General features: G+C 48.5%; 1 protein-coding gene across 1 annotated transcript in view; it reads left to right on the forward strand.

Moving 5' to 3' along the window:
• Positions 1-2,670: 2,670 nt before the first annotated feature.
• Positions 2,671-17,783, forward strand: part of PPP1R16A (protein phosphatase 1 regulatory subunit 16A) — a 76,401-nt gene continuing 61,288 nt past the window's right edge. The window contains exon 1 of the mRNA XM_074943685.1: positions 2,671-2,766. The gene's annotated coding sequence lies outside the window, so the exon portion shown is untranslated. The remainder of the gene's footprint in view (positions 2,767-17,783) is intronic.

Below are 17,783 nucleotides of genomic sequence, written 5' to 3' on the forward strand. Positions count from 1 at the left end.
ACTGCTGCTCTCTGGCACATTTACTGCATAGGGAGTTGTGCTGAAAGAAGCTGGGGGATCTTAGGGGCTCTATGGAGTGTGTTTGCTAATGGGTTTTACAAAGCACTGTTCCTAGAAACGCTCGCAGGAAAGTAAAGGGGGGATGTCAATGGCAGCAGCTCTTTTGGTTTGGGCTGAACCTTCCCCTGGAGCTCTCACAACAGCCATGGTTGCACCCGTCCAATGCATCAGCACCAGCTGTCCTCGCCCTTCCTGACCTGCCTTGGCTAAGCTGCTGCCCCATCCTCTGACTCTCCCGGCTTTTCCTTTCTGCCCTTTCCCTTCTTGTCTCCTTTCCTCTGTCTGCTTCTGGGTTTGCTCCCCCTCCTGCCTCTTCCCCGTTCCCTGTCCAGCTCTCTCGCCCTCCCCAGCTCCAGTGCGGCTCCTAGTTATTCTTCTCGGCTGTGTTTCTACCAGTGATCACAGCATGTCTCTGGCTGGCCGTCCTGCCCCACTACCTCCACTTTGGGCCCCCCTTCCCCCTTGCCTGCTAGTCTGAGCCCTCCCCAGCTGTCTGGGCTTTCTTCTTCCTTCCATCCCTCACCCAGGGACTGGTTTCCCTACCCCCCTGCAGTGGCGGTTTCTCTCGTACTCCCTGTGTGAGGTCATGAACACTGCAGGGAGCAGCATTATGTAGCCCCAACTGTGGGGGAAAGTTGGAGAATATAGGTCAGGATCCAGCATGAGCAACAGTCATGCCCTGCCCTCGGGCACCCTCCACCGGTGGGAATCTCTTTGCTAGGGCATGCAAGCCAGGGGGAAACTGGCTAGGCAAGGGCCATTGGCTGAAGCAAAAGATATGTGGCCAGCACCCACCCCTAGGGCTCTGGAGAGGAGCATTTCTGGGAAAGGGAAGAGTAAAAAAGTCAATGACATTTTACATGAATTTATCCAGGTATCAAAGGGGTGGAAATGTACCATGGTTTGTGAATAGGATTTTTCTTTTTCTTTTACTGAAGTAGCAACAATTAACCTACAGCCATCAATGCAACACAAAGTAAAAGCTAGAGATGCTCTTGAAAGGGAGAAAAATCAACCCTCCAGGCAGACTGAAGACACAAACGAAGGCTGTGGAAATGTGGGAAGAAAACATTGCACTGAAAGGAGCAAAGCTCTTGGTCTAACTCCATGAGGGCCTGGGGTCAGGGAAAGGAGAGAATGTGCCGGGAACGGGGACAGCTGGTGCCTCGTGCTAGGATCCAGTGGATCCCATTAAAAAGCAGATGCTAGCTAGAGTATTTTTTCTGAGACTGGTCCAGTCCCACTTACATGAGGGGAATGTCCAGGGTGGTGAGATCTCTCAGGCCTCCTGCTGTGGTGTGAGCCCTGTTCTCCATTCGAAGGGCTCCCATTGGAGTCACTTGGAGCAGGATTGGGCCCTGGGTATAAGTGTAAATATGGGGGGTAGTGACATCCATCAATGGCACCAACTCTACATAGGCAGGCGGCATTCGAATGGCAGCCGGAGCCTGAGCTGAGGGCTATAGGGGCCCTGGCCCAGATGGCCTGGAAAACCCCGCTGGCCCTTTATGAAGGCAGGGCGGCCTGGGACCCTTGATGCAGGTGGGTCAGGACTCTGAGCTGGGTGGATCAGGAAACCCAGCTGGAGACGTGATGTGAAGGAGACGGGGCCCCTGGCCACTCCCCAGTGTGGAGGGGATGGGGCCCCCAGCTAGGCGTTGAGACGGGGGGCGATGGGGGCACCGTCCAGGCCCCAAGGCGGGGGGAGATGGGGCCCCCAGCTAGGCCTTGAGACGGGGAGAGATGGGGGCACTGTCCAGGCCTCGAGGCGAGGGGAGATGGGGACCCCAGCCAGGGCCCAAGGCTGGAGGAGATGGGGACACTGTCCAGGCCCTGAAATGGGGGAAGATGGGGACACTGTCCAGGCCCAGAGGCGGGGGGAGATGGGGCCCCTGGCCAGGCTCCAAGGCAGGGGGAGATAGGGACACAGTGGAGGCTCCAAGGCGGGCGGGAGGAGATGGGGCCCCCGGCCAGGCTCTGAGGCGGGGGGAGATGGGGACACTGTGGAGACCCCTAGGCAGGTGGGGGGAGATGGGGCCCCCGGCCAGGCCCCAAGGCGGGAGGGAAATGGGGGCCCCGGCCAGGCCCCGAGGCGGGGGGGGGGAGATAGGGCCCCTGGCCAGGTTCCGAGGCAGGGGGAGATGGGAACACTGTGGAGGGCCCCGAGGTGGGGGGGGATGGGGCCCCCGGCCAGGCTCCAAGGCGGGGGGGGAGGTGGGGGCCCCGGCCAGGTCCTGAAGTGGGGGGGGAGATGGGGCCCCCGGCCAGGCTCCGAGGTGGGGGGAGATGGGGACACTGTGGAGGCCCCAAGGCGGGGGGGGGGGAGATGGAGGCCCCCAGCCAGGCTCTGAGGCAGGGGAAGGGGGGGGTGGCTACACTGTGGAGGCTCCGAGGTGGCGGGGGGGAGATGGGGCCCCCGGCCAGGCCCCGAGGCTTTTCACTAAGTCGCCCCCAGCCCCGCCCTTTGCTCCTCCTGGCCCCACCCCCTACCGGCGGGGGCGTGGCCCGCACTCCCTTGGCCCCGCCCCCCGGCTTCTCGCCCACACTCGACATGGCGCCGCCGGCGCCTGCCCTGAGCCGCCCAGTTCCGGCGGGAGCTCCGCCCAGAGCGGAAGTGTGGATGGTTGCTATGGCGAGGCGCTCTGGGGACCCGCCCCTACTGGGGAGAGAGCCGGAGAGCGATCCGGCTCCTGCCGACGGCGGCGGGTGAGTGCAGCCGGGAGCGGGAGCGTCCCCATGACAGGGGGCGGGGGGCCTGTGCTTGGGGGGCCATTGGTGGGGGGGGGCTGTGGAGGGGGCGGGGGGCCTGTGATGGGGGGGCTGTGGAGGGGGTAGGGGGGGCCATTGGTGGGGGGGGGCTGTGGAGGGGGCGGGGGGGCCTGTGATGGGGGGGCTGTGGAGGGGGCCTGTGATGGGGGGGCTGTGGAGGGAGCGGGGGGGCCTGTGCTTGGGGGGGGCTGTGGAGGGAGCGGGGGGGCCTGTGCTTGGGGGGGGCTGTGGCGGTGGCAGGGGGGCCTGTGCTGGGGGGGGCTGTGGGGGGAGGGGGGCCTGTGATGGGGGGGCTGTGGAGGGGGCGGGGGGGCCTGTGGCGGTGGCAGGGGGGCCTGTGCTTGGGGGGCTGTGGCTGTGGCGGGGGGGGCCTATCATGGGTCAGTTGGGCTATGGAGGGGATGGGGGTACCATGGCATGATGGGTATGGAGTGGGTGGGGGTATGATGAGGACAGGGGTCTCATGGCAGGGGCCACCATTACCAGTGTCTAAAGCGGGGTAGGCGACCTATGGCACGCGTGTTGAAGGCGGCACGCGAGCCGATTTTCAGGGGCACTCACACTGCCCAGGTCCTGGCCACTGGTCCGGAGGGCTCTGCATTTTAATTTCATTTTAAGTGAAGCTTCTTAAACATTTTAAAAACCTTATTTACTTTACATACAACAATCGTTCAGTTATATATTATAGACTTATAGAAAGAGACCTTCTAAAAACGTTAAAATGTATTCCTGGCACGCAAAACATTAAATTAGAGTGAATAAATGAAGACTCGGCACATCACTTCTGAAAGGTTGCTGACCCCTAGTCTAAAGTGACACTTGAAATGCTGGTGGCACATATATTTCCCTCATTTCACTGTGTCCTGACACTTCTGGCAAGCGGGGTCGGGGGGAGCCCAGTTGGTCTTGATCCGAGTGAGCAAAGAAGAGAATTCCTATAGACTGAAAATGTAGCAGAGATTTCTTCTCCCCACTTTTCCATGTCTCAGGAACAGCAGGAGAGGGTTTTTGCCCAGCTTGGGAAACTACAGCTGGAGCAGAGAAATGTTCTGCAGGTGAGAATGTGGGGAAGGGAGGGTGATGGCTATTCATATATTATTTCATGTTTATGTTCTGGGGGCCCCAGTCAGGATCTGGGTGCTGTGTAAACACGTAAGTGACGTAGTCCTTGTCCCAGGGAGCTTTCAATCTAATAGGATGTCATACAAAACGTAATGGACAGGCAACACGGAAGATAGACACAGAACGTGGTTAGTTAATTTTCCCAGCTCCATTCTTCTGTTCAGGTGCTTCACCCAACTTGCTTTAGCAAGCTTAGTAACCGTGCCCTACTTCCACTCTGCCCATCATATTCTATTTGAATTCCACCACTTTTAGGTCATTTCAATGCCTTTTGCAATACTTTTCTTGCACTTCCCTCCCAGCGTCCTTTCCTTTCCTGATTAGAATGCAAGGCCCCCCAGCCATGTTTTTCCAGTTCAATCCAGTTAGTCGTTCTGGTCATAGTCGGGCCTGTGAAGGCCTGTTCCCTTCCTGCTCCATTGCCAATGCCTCTGTGGAACATAGGAATTGCCAGACTGGATCAGATTGCTAGTCCATCTAGCCCAGTATCTTGTCTCTCAAAGTGGCCAACACCAGATGCTACAGAGGAAGGTTTAAGAAGTCCCAGAGTAAGCAGATATGGGTTAATCTGCTCCTTGTGAAGGTCTTATCCAAATCACTAATAGTTAGAGATTAGTTTAAGTCCCGAAGAAGGAGGTTTAATATACCTTCCAAAATGCTTGTTAACGAGAATATCCAGGGTTATAATATTGAATACTATCCAATAAACGTCCAGCCTTTTTTGAACCTTGTGAAGTTCTTGGCTTCAATGACATAATTTCACGAGTTCCACGTCTAATTACATGTTGTGTATAAAAATATTTCCTTTTGTCAGTTAGAATTTGCCACCTTTTAACTTAATTGAGCGTGCCCTGTTCTTGTGTTAGAAAACAGGGAGGGAGAAGAGAGTTCTTGATCTGTGTTCTCTAGGCCATTCATTAGTTTGTATACTTTTATCATGTCCTTATTTGCCTGGTTGGGGATCCGTGGAAATGTGGCTGGCTTGGTCTCTCTACCCCACTGCTTCTCCTCCTCTTCTAATATCCATCTTCTCAGGGTGGGGACTGTACCTTTCTCTATCTTTTGAACCAGGACAGGTGCACTGTCAGTGTTAGTGACTAACAGCTTGATGTACACAACCTGAATTTACTTAGTACAAAGTGCATCATATTTGTATGGCACATGTTGGAGAACAAGATTTTCCCTAGGTGCAGAGCAATACTAAGGGTTTGTCTACACGCAGTTTTTTTGTACTCTCTAGTAACTGATGTAGTTAAATCAATTCAACCTCCTAGTGTAAATGCAGTTATACAGGCATAGATGTAAATTACAGAAATAAGCAATAGTGATATAAACACCTCTATGCCGGTATGCTCCTCATGTCCATTCTAGGGGGTTACACAGTTAAATTGGTACAAAGCCCCAATGCTACTGCTCTCCTCCAGTCCTGTGCATACTGCTTCTGCTGATCCTATTAATTAGCTGATGTCTGGAAGCTCATTTGAGGATGGAAAGAGCAATGTAAGTGCTAAGTACTATTAAGTATTATGATGCTAATGGGATTCACATGCATACATCGGCATGTGTGATCAGCTTACTTCTCCTGGGTGTAGCATAGCCCTGAAATAGGTGGCTCACCAGGAAATGTGTTAATGAGTGACAAAGTAGACTGCAAAATGCTAAAACCAGTTTTCTTCATAAAACTAGATCTGTGTAGCATTTGGCCTAGTTCTGGAGAACAGCAAAATAATCCCTGAATTTTCACCCTTTGTTGTTCTCCATGTTGTTCTGCTCTGGAGGCTGTTTGTTAATTTTTCTAGCACGTATTGCCATGGCAATGAGGCTTGTGGTAAGTACCTGAGCTCTCTGAGAAATCACTAAACTGGTTCTCGTCAGTGCATGACAAGTCAGGTCCATGGCCAGTGGGGATTTTGGGCTGGACTATATTTACTATCACTTCGGTGGCGCATAGATTGCAGTGCAAAATGTGTTAACCTAAGTAACTGGATTACCTCTGTTTTAAACTCCACAGAGCTTTTTAAAAAGGATTTTACAGCTATGAATTTCCTCCTCACCCTGAAATTTCTGGTTCTTTGCCAGAGAGTTTCTGATAACATTTTTGACACGATTTATTAGAACTGCCACTCCCTGGGCTTTGAACTTTAAAAGCCCAGGTTGCATGTCTCTATTTGTGTCCAATCAAATAATGCTTTTCTTCAATTGAGGAATGTTATCTTGTGGATAAAGGCAGAGGACTTGGAGTCAGAGTTGAGTTCTCATAGGGTCATAGACTGTAAGGTCAGAAGGGACCATCATGATCATCTAGTCCAGAGGTTCTCAAACTGGGGGTTGTGAGGTTATTACATGGGGGGTCGTGAGCTGTCACCCTCCATCCCCAAACCCCACTTTGCCTCCAGCATTTACACTAGTTTAAACCTGCAAGTGACCTGCACCCCATGCTGCAGAAGGAGGCGAAACCCTCCCAGGGTCTCTGCCAATCTTACCTGGGCAAAAATTCCTTCCCGACCCCAAATACGGCGGTCAGTTAGACCCTGAGCATGTGGGCAAGATCCATCAGCCAGACACCTGGGAAAGAATTCTCTGTAATAACTCAGAGCCCTCCCCAGCTAGTGTCCCATCCCCGGCCATTGCAAATATTTGCTGCTAGCAGTCGCAGATTAGCTGTGTGCTATTGTACGCAGTCTCATCACAACACGCCCTCCATAAACTTATCAAGCTCAGCCTTGAAGCCAGTTAGGTTCTTTTCCTGAATCCACAACATATTGCCTCTGGGAACTTGGACAAGTCCCTTGATTTTTACATGTTTGTGTCCTCTTCTGTAAAATACCTGCCTTGCAGGCATGTTGTGCAGATGAATGTTTGGAAAGCAATTGGGGGTGTAACATTCTATATAATTACGCTCAAGTGCTGGTTGGGTTTGGTAGGATTGCTCGATGTGGGGGCTGTTGTCGTTCATCTGGTCAGCACTAAGGCAGTCCCAAAGTGTGATGTACTTGTTGCACAATGGTACTCTTACGCTTGGATGAATAAGGACTGGCTTCACAGAAAGCTGTGTACGAGGATATTAGATTTCAGTAAATCATGGGAAATTACGACATGTGTGACCAAATTCTGCTTCCGCTCCTCACTGCGGGAGTGACAGAGTTATAAGGGTGATAGTGGGGAACAAGGAGAAATGAGCTTACAGTGCGCTAAGCTTACTAAAAGTCCAGTGTGACGTATGGGATGCATATGGAAATAACTACCCCTTTCTCAGGAGCTCTGGTGTGACCAGACCTGGAATATTTAATGCACTGTGGGAACCATGTTACCAGAAAGATGCTGATCAATTAGACGGAGTTCAGGGGAGAGCAACAACAATGATCAGAGGCTGCAAGGTTAGATGGGGGATGAGAATAAGCAAATTAACCATGTATCAGAGGGAGCAATTATTCAGAGTGATACGGGGTTGAGGGGCGGGTGGTTAGAAGTATTAGTAAGAGAGAGGAAGGAAATGAGAGAGGAAATTTAGGCTCAATCTCGATTAAAAACTTCCCAGCAGTCAGACCTGTGCATCTCAGTAGGGTCTGAGCTCCAAACCCTACTGCTTTGCGAGGTCTTGCTAACACCCACCCTGACCCAGGACTCGGCTGGTCTGTAGTGTCAGAGCAGCTGCATTCTGCTCCATTTCATGCATATTAGGCACCACGCTCAAGTGCCAGACAAGTTGTCATTTGTATTCCTCAGCTGGGCAAATTTGGGAAGCTTCTTTGTGGAAGGGCCTCTGCCTGCTCGGGAGGTGTGTGGCTGAGACTTTACCAATGGTAACAACCTGCAGTTCCCATCCTTAGAAACATACTTTTGTGGAAGCGCCCCGACATAAATCTGCCTTTGGCCACATTTTTCCCATGTGAGTGCTTAAAGCAGGGCACCTAAATAGATTGTTCTGCTTTTCAAAAGTGCTGAGCACCCACACAGCAGTGGCTTAAGGGGAAGCTGCAGGAGCTCAGCACTCCTGGGGGGACATGACTGTAGGGCCCTTCGTTTGAAAACTGTGGCCATTATGCACTACATCTATAAATCTTAAATAGCCCCAGTCCTCCTTTCTCCTGCTATGGTGCGCAATAACCGTGCCATCGAGCTAACCATCCTGATGCAGCCAAGCATGACAGTCAGCTATCAGGCCGCATGTTCACTTGCTCCATATGTAAATATTTCATATTATGAAACAGTCCCTCAACTCTCTGGCCTAGTGTTTGGTTGAGTGCCTTCTGTTTCCAGGTAGGATGGCGTTCGTGGTGTCTGAGCTGCCATTTCTCAGTGGAGTTCTCGCCTCACTCTTCTGTCTTTAACCTTGTTTCATTTGTCCACCGGAAAGTGACATCGCTGGCAAGTGATGTCAAGTGACTCCCTGAAGCTCCAAGGCAAGGCTAGTGCGCTCCAAGGCATGATTTCTGCTGGTTGGTCTCAAAAACAAAGCCCAAGCCACCTGCGCCGCTGCCGCTTTCAGAGAAAAAAGCATTAAAAGAAAAGATGAGCTTTCAGAGAAGGGCATCTGCATGGAGGTAAAATATTGTGCTCTATACTTCCGGTAGTGGGACGTTCAAAGGAACAGCAGCACAGTTCTCCTTAACCTTGCGCTTTGGTTGTCTGCCTGCATTTGTCCGGGCTGCCTGATTGCTTTTGCCGAGCTGGAGTGGGGTCCTCAGCCTTTCAGGGCTCAGTGCACAAAGAGACCTTGCATGAAGTCACAGAAATAAGAGATGGAAAAGGTTAGTGGTCCCCTGGAGTTCATACCTCTTTCTGGGTGGGGACCGTTTCCAAAAGTATATGCTCTAATGCCTTGCCCAGGTCACTTTCAGCTGAGGTTTCCATCACTTCCCTTAGGAGACTATTTTACAGTCTCTAGATTTCATTGTTAGGCAGGGTGGATTGATTTAAATCCAGGCATTTAAATCACCAAGTGGAAAGTCTCGATTTAAATAATCAATTTTAATCAATTTTTCCATTTGTACTTCAGTTATTTTCTAAAGAAAGATGCATTCTCATTGGTTGATATAGCTATTAAATTGATTTACAACTCAGTAAAGCCTTTACACTAATTTGGTATATTGTTTTGCCACCTAGGAGGGTACGCTATACATACATTTGTTAAGCAATTATATAGCTTAATATTGTCAGATTCTTATTAATTGTATACCTTTAGTATGTTAGAAAATGGTAAATGATATGTTGCTTATTTATTAGATAATTAACTTTTTGCTTATGATTTGTGTCAAGCTGAATTAGGATGGTAACTGGAATTTAATTAAACACACAAAACGGCATGTAAAATTTATTTTTATTAAACAAAATAACCTTAAATGTTTTGTTTACATAAACTTCTTTTATCAAAACATGTTCCACATTTATAACTAAATTATAAGAAGTTTGGGTTTTAACATATTTTTTATTAAACTCAGATTTCATTATAAACAAGTTTTTTTAAAAAAGGTATAATTTAAATAATTAAAAATCAATTTAAACAAAATAATTCTGATTTATCTATTTGTTTTAAATAATTGATTTTTATCCACGTTGCTGTCAGGAAACACTTCTTGGTGTCTGTCCTAAATTGAGAAATTCGAAGCTTAACTTTCTCCCTCCTTGGGCGGCACTGTAAATAATTCTTTCTACTTGATGTTTGCACCCTTCAAAAATTTGTAGACATTTGTCCTCACTTAGCCAAGCTAAACAGATTCAGCTCTTATAAATCTCTTCTTATAAACCAATCCCTTCAGGACCAATCACTCAGTTCTTCTCTCTATCTTAGAATCATAGAACCATGGTGTTAGAAGGGAGTGCAAGGGTCATCTAGTCTAACCCCTGCCAAGATGCAGGATTTGTTGTCTCTAAACCATCTAAGACAGATGGCTAGTGAGCCTCCTTTTGAAAACCTCCAGTGAAGGAGCTTCCATGACCTCCCTTGACAGTTTGTTCCATTCTCCTAGTGTTCTTACAGTTAGGAAGTTTTTCCTGAGATTTCATCTAAATCTGCTGTGCTGGAGTTCGAACCCACGGCCTCTTGTCCTGCCCCCTGTGGCAAGAGAGAACAACTTTTCTCCATCTTTTTATGGCAACCGTTCAAGTATTTGAAGACCACTATCATGTCCCCCCCGCAATCTCTTCTCTTCCAGACTAAACATACTCAGTTCCTTCAGCCTTTGCTCATCTGGCTTGCGTTCCAGCCCTTTGATCATCTTTGTGTCTCACCTCTGGATCCTTTCCAGTTTCTCTACATCCTTTCTATATGGCGGTGACCAAAACTGGACATAGAACTCCAACTGAGGCCTAACCAGTGCCAAGTAGAGCGGTACTGTCACCTCCTGTGACTTGCATGCTGTGCCTCTGTTAATGCAACCCAGAATTGCATTTGGTTTTTTTTGCAACAGCATCACATTGACGACTCATGTTGAGGTTGTGATCCACCACAACGCCTAGATCCTTCTCAGCGGTGCTGCTGCTAAGCCAGTTATCCCCCATTCTGTATTTGTGCATTTGGTTTTTCTTCCCTAAGTGTAGCACCTTACATTTGTCTTTGCTGAATTTCATTTTGTTGTGTAGCCCAGTTCTCCAATTTATCAAGATCTCTTTGAATTTGAACTTTATCCTCCGAAGTGTTTGTAACCTCCCCCCCCACCCCCAGCTTTGTGTCATCTGTAAATGTGATCAGTATGCTTTCTGTTTCTACATCCAGGTAATTAATAAAGATATTAAATAACAGCAGACACAGAACAGATCCCTGTGGAACCCCAATGTGTTGTTATTTTTCTGGCAGTAAAGTGCCCATCGTCAGCTATCCAGGGACAGTGTCACCAGTGCTATGGGAATTGAAGTGTTCTGAGGGAATACTGCCTCAAAAACACTCTTACTTAATACAAAATATAACTAAAATGTTGTTTGCAAAAGAACTGTGTTGATGAGAACTGTGAAGAGAAGGTATCTTTCCCCAGAAACTGCAAAAAGGGAATCATCTCCTTTGTTAAGCAGATTTCTTTGCTGCCCAGGTACTGATGTGGTCTGTGACTCTTGTTTCCAGACTACTGAATACTCACCTCCTACAGTTTGGATCTGGGGAGCCATGCCTTGTACATTTGTTTCCCCACAAGTACTTGGAAATTTGGTGATGACCAGATGGTACGTGGTATGGTAGTGAAGGACAGCGATTCGTATGCTGCAGTGCTGGCCTCAGATCACTTTCCCTTCAGAGCCCTGATTAATCCTTATAACAGTGTCCAACCCACCAAAGGCTCTGATGCTTTAACACAGGCAGCTGCTCGTAAATGTCCCAGGCTTAAAATCCGTGATGAAAAGTGGTTCCTCATGGGATCATCTCAGCCAGCCACATGACAGGTCCCAGTCCTCTCCTCTAATCAACAGCTGGCTATAGACCTGCCACTGTAGCAGTGATATCTTAAGCAGCAGTTGTTGCTATTGTTTGGTTTAGACATTTCAGAGACTATTTTAGTTTTCCAAGGCTAATTCTAGAAAGTATGTCCTGGAGTCCATGCAGGGGAATGAACACAGAGTTAGACATTCCTAGTCCTTTTTGGTTTGGCCACTGGATTCAGTGGGAACAGTTAGAGCTCTGTCAGACAAGTGCTCTTGGAGGCCAGAGATGGGTGAATTTAGAATTCTCTTTTGTCACGGGTGGTGTGTGTGTGGTGGTTGTGGGGGGGCAAGACATCCTGAGTGTGGGTTATTGTTTGTAGCCTTCGTGGGAATAATGAATTTTTGTGTTGTCCATTTGGGTAAAGAAATTATGTTTAAGAAGCCTGTGGGTTACTTTTTGGGGTTTGACAAATTCACTTCTTGTGCATCTCAGACAACTGATTGATCTGCCGCGACAGGGAGATTTTCCTAATGTCATTCTTGGGCTAGGTCAAGCTCTCACAAGAGCAGTGGGGTCTCTCACAAAGGGTGTTGGTCCACTGGTACTTGTGACCCCCTAGTGTCACTAAAGCCTTGGGTTGGAACAGTCCTAAGAAATGACTGGATTTATTTGGTCATCAATAGTTTAGTAGTTGGCGTATGTAAATCAGTGGTGAAGGCTGGAGGCTGTATGGTTGCCAAAGACTCGGAAAGGTGATTCAGCTGTCCAGAGACCAGGTTTGTGTTAGGCCATGTCTGCACTAGCACTTATGGTGACAAAACTTTTGTTGCTCAGAGGTGTGGAAAAAGCCACTCCCCGAGCAGCATAAGTTTTGCTGGCATAAGTGCTTGTGTGCACAGCGCTATGTCGATGGGAGGCGCTCTCCTGCTGACATAGCTAGTGCCGCTCATTGATCTGGCTTTATGTCATGTCAACAGGAGCGCTCTCTCCCGTCAGCATAACGCGACACACGGGCACTCTGACAGTGGCACAGATGTCTTAGTACGGCTATGTCGCTGTAAGCTTCTGAGTATAGACCTGGCCTTAGTCTGTGGCTTGCACATAATGCAGACCCTTTAGTAATGTTGTATGAGATCTTATAAAAAATGTTTTCTGCTGGAGTATTTAGCTCTGTAGCCTTGTTCCACCATGGGAAGGAAAAGCATCCCAACCAGAAAGGTCCTCAGGATTTCTGTTCCCCTCTTTCGAGGCCCTGCATTGTGCTGAGTTTCTTTGACTTGGTAGGACTGAATGTGAGTCATATTGGAACTCATCCCCACCACTCATGCGTAAGACCTGTGGGGTATCTCATGGCATTCCCCCTCACTTAGCTTAGCACACTGTTTCTGCTGCACTTTTGGTTCCTGCCAGCCTCAGGTGTGAGGCACGTAGCCTGAAAAGTCTAAGCTGGCTATCGCCTGTTTCCCCCAAATTTCTTGTTTTCCACGGGCATCAGTTAAACCCTCTGAGTGGTTTTGAATCGGTTTTACTCTCTTGGAGCACCAGACACTCCTTTCTTGCTGCTGACACCTCGTTTGTTGCTGGAAGTGTGGTGTTCCCTCCCCTCCTGCAGACCAGAACCAAACTTTTGGCTTCTGCTTAAAATTGAACACTGATATTGGCAATTGCTGCTGCTTTTCTTCTGCTGCAGATTTACCAGGTGTTAGGCCCTGTGGTGGTTCCCTGACCTGGGTACGGGCAGAGCCACGTTACTGTCTGGAGTGTCAAGAGGAAAAGCTGACCTGAAGAGTGAAAGTTTGGGAAAATTTCTGATGTCTGTGGAACCCCTTAAGTTCACAGACTTCTCCTCCCACCCTCGCCCCAGTCCCTCAGCCTGGTGCTGAATGCTTGAAGCTCTTGCTGCTGTTAGGAAGCCTTTAGCTGAAAACATTCCTGGGTCTGCACATTTCAGCAGCCGCTCATATGGCTCAACTATTTTGCACTTCCCATCTGTAGATCTCAAACCATTCTACAGAGGTAGGTGAGTGGCATTATTCCCATCTCACAGATGGGGAGGTTAGGTGACCAAAATTACGCAGTGAGTCAGTGGCAGAATTGCAAATAGAACCCAGCTCTTTACGGAGGCAGGCAGGCGTGACCGCAGTTCATGCAATATTGCTCTTGCTGCATTTGTACACACCGTCTTAAAGATAAAGACACTTTGGCCACAAGTGAAATGAATTTGGTCTTAGCGAATGTTTACCCACCGCATGAAACCATCCCAGAAATCGGTACACCTGGCAGTCTGACCGGGATACAAGGAACTGGCACTGCTGCCTGCTCAGTGTGTACCTGCAGCTATGGGGACTCCTGGTGTTATGCTGGATCATATTAAAGAAGTTCTGTATTAAAATCACAAATGAGTTTGATTCCCCATAGTTTAAATTCCAGGGTATTACTAATTAAGAGGTCTCTTGGTTTTTGGTCTCTTGTTTTTACTGTTTCTCCCTCTGAGTGTGAAACTTGCAAGCTGCTAATTGTGTTAGTACATAGAAGCATAGAATATCAGGGTTGGAAGGGACCTCAGGAGGTCATCTAGTCCAACCCCCTGCTCAAAGCAGGACCAATCCCCAACTAAATCATCCCAGCCAGGGCTTTGTCAAGCCTGACCTTAAAAATATCTAAGGAAGGAGATTCCACCACCTCCCTAGGGAACCCATTCCAGTGTTTCATCGCCCTCCTAGTGAAAAAGTTTTTCCTAATATCCAACCTAACCTCCCCCACTGCAACTTGAGACCATTACTCCGCGTTCTGTCATCTGCTACCACTGAGAAAAGCCTAGATCCATCCTCTTTGAAACCCCCTTTCAGGTAGTTGAAAGCAGCTATCAAATCCCCCCTCATTCTTCTGTTCCGCAGACTAAACAATCCCAGTTCCCTCAGCCTCTCCTCATAAGTCATGTGTTCCAGTCCCCTAATCATTTTTGTTGCCCTCCGCTGGATGTTTTCCAATTTTTCCACATCCTTCTTGTAGTGTGGGGCCCAAAACTGGACACAGCTCTCCAGATGAGGCCTCACCAATGTGCAATAGAGGGGAACGATCACGTCCCTTGATCTGCTGGCAGTGCCCCTACTTATACATCCCAAAATGCCATTGGCCTTCTCGGCAACAAGGGCACACTGTTGACTCCTATCCAGCTTCTCATCCACTGTAACCCCTAGGTCCTTTTCTGTAGAACTGCTGCCTAGCCATTCAGTCCCTAGTCTGTAGCAGTGCATGTGATTCTTCCGTCCTAAGTGCAGGACTCTGCACTTGTCCTTGTTGAACCTCATCAGATTTCTTTTGGCCCAATCCTCTAATTTGTCTAGGGCCCTCTGTATCCTATCCCTACCCTCCAACATATCTACATCTCCTCCCAGTTTAATGTCGTCTGCAAACTTGCTGAGGGTGCAATCCATGCCATCCTCCAGATCATTAGTGAAGATATTGAAGAAAACCGGCCCGAGTGCCGACCCTTGGGGCACTCCACTTGATACCGGCTGCCAACTAGACATGGAGCCATTGATCACTACCCGTTGAGCCCGACAATCTAGCCAGCTTTCTATCCACCTTATCGTCCATTCATGCAGCCCATACTTCTTTAACTTACTGGCAAGAATACTGTGGGAGACCGTGTCAAAAACTTTGCTAAAGTCAAGGAACAACACGTCCACTGCTTTCCCCTCATCCACAGAGCCAGTTATCTCGTCATAGAAGGCAATTAGAGAAGGCATCCTAAGACAGAGTCTGTTCTCAAAGCAATACTTTATAACAACTACTCACACAGAGAGAGACTCAAAGCGATACTTTGTAACAACAGAAACAGCACACAGAGACTCCCCGCCCTTTTGTTGTATTTATCTCGCTTTGTTAACAATTGTGATTAAAATAGAGATAGAGGATGTATGTGGATGGATGGTTGCTGTGGATAATAAATGAATGATCAGGGAGGTGCCAGCCTAAGAATCCAGAGTCCATCAGCCGAAGAAGGCATCAAGTGGAAACAACCAGAAGGCAGACTGGAATCTACCCAACAGCCTCAAGGATGGGCGAACCGAAGAACAACACGGAGCCGTCAGGAATGTGCCATCTGCTGATTGATTCAGCAACAGCATGATGAAGCAATTCCCATAGACTGGCATAGGAAGAAATTCCTATAAAAATGGACTCTAGAAACTGAGAACTTTGGGGTCTGATTCTGCAAACCAACTTCCAGGAGTGTCAGATGTGCATCTGACAAGGCCCAGCTCCCTCCTCGTGTCCAGGCCACCTGGCCAGTGGCCTGGCACGAGCAACAGTAAGGCTGGTAACTATGATAACAACCTTGCAGAACCTGTGTGTGTGTGTGTATGAATGAATGTGTGAATAAAGATGAGATTGAATGGAATGTTATAGCCATAACTAACTGCTTACTATGATTCTTTCTGTATTCACAATAAATGTGGCATTTTGCCTTTTCCCCTTTAATAAGATCCTGCTGGTTTTTATTTTATTGGTATAACCCTGGGTCCAGGTGCTGACCCCTCAGTAAGAACAGGTAGAAATGCAAGTGCCCCGGCCCCAGGGCCACGTGGTGGCTGCTTTGTGCTGACTAAGAGGTCAGTGGTAATACCTTGAGCGCTTTAGGGAATTAAAGTATCTCCTACCAAAGCTGGTCAAAAATGTTCTGATGGAACCTTTTCTGAGCGGGCAACCCCAGGAGGCAGCAGCCAGGGGAGTTGGGCAGCTGGGGCCAGGCTGAAAAATTTTGCATTTGTTCTCTGGAATTTTTCAGAATTTTTCTTCCTGTGAAAAATATGGGTTTTTTTGTTTGTCCCAGTGTAGAATGAAATATTCCCCCACCCCCTGACTGAAAGTTTCTACAATAGGGAGACTGAGCTGGTTGGAAAACAGACTCTCCTACTTCATCAAAGCCCTGCTCCTGGCAGGGGCGTGCAGCAGACTTCCCAGTGTCCACTCCTTGTTTTTCAGCCATCCACCATTCCCATAACTCCTTCCACAAAACACATCACCTGCTTCTCTTTCCCTGACTGAATGCTGTCTCCTCCCCAGTCAGCAGGTCTGGCTAGCAGTTTGGGTCAGGTGTGGGGAAAGAAAGTGATGCATTGAATCTTGGCTTTTGGGGTTGAAGGCAATTGAAAGGTTTGGCAGGATTTCCCCAATTTGCTTGACCCAGCTGTGTCAGGAGGGCTTTGGCAGGGGCCTGGAGCTCCCAGGATTGGAATATTAGGTGGGGCTGGATTGAGGTACTCTGGCAAGTCTGTGTGGTTGTGCAGGACTGCAATAACTCTGCAGTGTTGTAAGAAATGACCGAGGTACATTTAATAGAGCCGTCTGGGGGAAATCTTTTGTACTATTCCTTGTTTTTGCTAACTTTAGCCTTACTATTATTTATGACTGACACCATAATTGTGAGTGATGCTTTACAAAACAAGGAAATCACAAGGTGGAATTCCTGCCCAGAGGAGTTTACAATTGACATAAATAGAACAACAGGAGACAGCAAAACAGGTTGTCCGAAGGTGAAAACAGTACAAGCACGCAGGAATGCCTGTGAGCTGAGGTTTCAGAGTGGTAGCCGTGTTAGTCTGTATCAGCAAAAAGAACGAGGAATACCACAAGTACCTCTCATTCTTTTTGTGAGCTGAGGGTGCCACTGTTTTAATATATGCAAAATCATAGTTTGCCATGACCAATCCATACTCTGAGTCCCCAGTTTAAAAAATTGTCCCGTGGCAGTTAATCTTATTAAACAACCAAACAATGGGGATCAGATCTCTTAAATATACGAAATAATCCAGCAATCCTGTGTATTTGCCCTTTGACTGGAGAGCAGGTTTTCATGGAACTCTCCATAGTCTTCAGGAATATGCTGTTTGCTCCATCAGGCTGTGATCTCATCCATCTCCTAAACAGGAGTGGCAGAAGTACCCTAAAAGTGTGGGGGCCACAGGCGCCCAAACCATGGCCTTGCCCCCCACCATGCTGTGCCCCCACACTGCCCCTTCTCCCCATGTTCCTGCCCTCGCACCCTCTCTTCCCCCAAGGCCCTGTTCCTGTGCCACCTCTTTCCCTCCAAGACCTCACCCCCCACTTGCTCCCCTCTGCGTCCCCACCCCGTCACTTGTCCTTATGGCCTAGAAAAGGTGGGAGTCATGCTCCCTGGCCCGCCCTGTTCCGGCATCCCTGCTCCTAAACTAAGCCTGTTTTGGTCACTGGTTAGAGAAGACATCCAGGTGCTGCAGGAAAAGGGTGTCGGTGATTCAACATTCTTGTGAGTCAGGATTGAACTAGCACCTCAGCATAGTGTTAGGAGTGCTGACAAGGACCCAGCTACTACTTGCTCGCAGTCCTGGGCACCTTCCAATTTGGAAGTTACATTCTGCCTGCCTCTCCTTCCTCCCCCGCCCCCGGCTTCCTCCACTGTGGTTTTAACGGACACTCCACTCCTAAACTGTTGTGT

The sequence above is a fragment of the Natator depressus genome, chromosome 2, assembly GCF_965152275.1.
Source record: "Natator depressus isolate rNatDep1 chromosome 2, rNatDep2.hap1, whole genome shotgun sequence".
In the NCBI taxonomy this organism is placed as follows: Eukaryota; Metazoa; Chordata; order Testudines; family Cheloniidae; genus Natator; species Natator depressus.